Here is a 1,434-nt window from a genome sequence, read left to right as displayed (position 1 = left end):
TCCGAGGAAGTCACACAAGGAGCGCTATGACAGCGTTATCGATACTTAAGTTGTGCTGCGGGGGCCAATGCTGCCGTGTGGTCCGGGTCTTCCCTGGGCTTGTTCCGCATCGCCTCTTTCGTTCGTCACGGCCCTTCGAACTCTGTCCACGCGCACCTACCACGAGCGTCCCTTTCTCTTCTTCCTCGCCGCTCGCGGGGCCGTCCATCCACGTTCAGCGTGGCTCGTTGTCTCCCACACTCCCCTCCCCTCAAGCCTCAAACTCCGGGGGGGTCCGGAGCATCCGGAGTCCCTGGACCGAGTCACTGGACTCCAAGTCGCCCATCTCCGCCTCGCTGGTGGCGTTGGACGTGCATCAGGTGATTAGTGAACTCCTGGTGGGGAGACTTGATGAGCTCTCGCTCCCGCAACAGGTCCGGGTCAGGTAGCTGCACGTCTGCTGGATGGCCATGTAGGTGGTCTCGGCAAAGTTGCCCAGCGTGGCCGTTTAGACGCGGGCCGAGGTGTAGCAGACCTCGATGCCCGCCATGTGCAGCAGCTTCTTGGGCACTGGGGCGGACACGATGCTTGTGCCGCGGGGCGCCGGATTAGCCGCATCAGCACGCACCTTGCAGGGTACGGTGTGGCGCTTTCCACTCTTGTTTCCCCAATAGCCGTTACGGACGGGGATGACGCACAGCTAGGCCAGGATGATGACTTGAAGGATGGCCGTGGCCACCTCTTTGGAGCACTTGGCAGGACGGGCACCTGTTTGGAGCTCTTGGAGCATTGGCCGTTGAGTCCCCAATGGCCACAAAGGCCTTGAAGCGGGTGCGCTGGCCGGCACGCGTCTGCTTCTGCACCGGCATAATCTTCAGCACCTCGTCCTTCAGCGTGTCCCTGGGACTCTCCGGTCCTCCGCGTCTCCACCGCCCTGCCTTCGTTGACGTGGTCGACGTCGGGATTGCTCACCCCGTCTCTGCCAACCAGGTTGACCACCCTGACGGTTGGTTCGTCTTGCTCCTTGCTAACCGAGTTGACCACCCTGTTGGTTGGTCTGGCCGTTCCCCCTCCAACCGGGTTGTCCACCCTGTCGGCTTGTCTGGCCATTCTCTTGCCGAACGGGTTGGCCACCCGGTGCGTTGGGCTGACCGGTCTTCTACCGGAAGGGTTGACCACCCTGGGAGTTGGGCCGGCTGGCTCCGCCGGTATTTTGGGAAGTGGAAGGTCGCTTTCCCGGATGGCGCCGCCCATTCTGGTTCCTCCGGGGGGCATTTCTGGACAGAACAAGCTCTATTAACATCTTGCAAAGATTAGATCAAGTTCTAGGCCGCAGATTATACACTCCGTGCGGGAACTATAGGGGGCGCTTTGAAAAACGCGCGTAGCGCCGCTAGTGGAGGAGCTGGCGTTCGACAGTGAGGCAGGCTCAGCAGCCTGCGGCGCCTTTTCGCG

General features: G+C 61.6%; 1 pseudogene; it reads right to left on the bottom strand.

Annotated features, from left to right (window-relative positions):
* Nucleotides 1-302: 302 nt before the first annotated feature.
* Nucleotides 303-869, bottom strand: LOC115310513 (annotated as a pseudogene).
* Nucleotides 870-1,434: the final 565 nt, after the last annotated feature.

The sequence above is a fragment of the Ixodes scapularis genome, unplaced genomic scaffold (genome assembly GCF_016920785.2).
Source record: "Ixodes scapularis isolate PalLabHiFi unplaced genomic scaffold, ASM1692078v2 PGA_scaffold3__209_contigs__length_174095766, whole genome shotgun sequence".
Taxonomy (NCBI): domain Eukaryota; kingdom Metazoa; phylum Arthropoda; class Arachnida; order Ixodida; family Ixodidae; genus Ixodes; species Ixodes scapularis.
The sequence above is the reverse complement of the archived record's forward strand: the minus strand, read 5'-3'. Positions and strand labels throughout refer to the sequence as shown.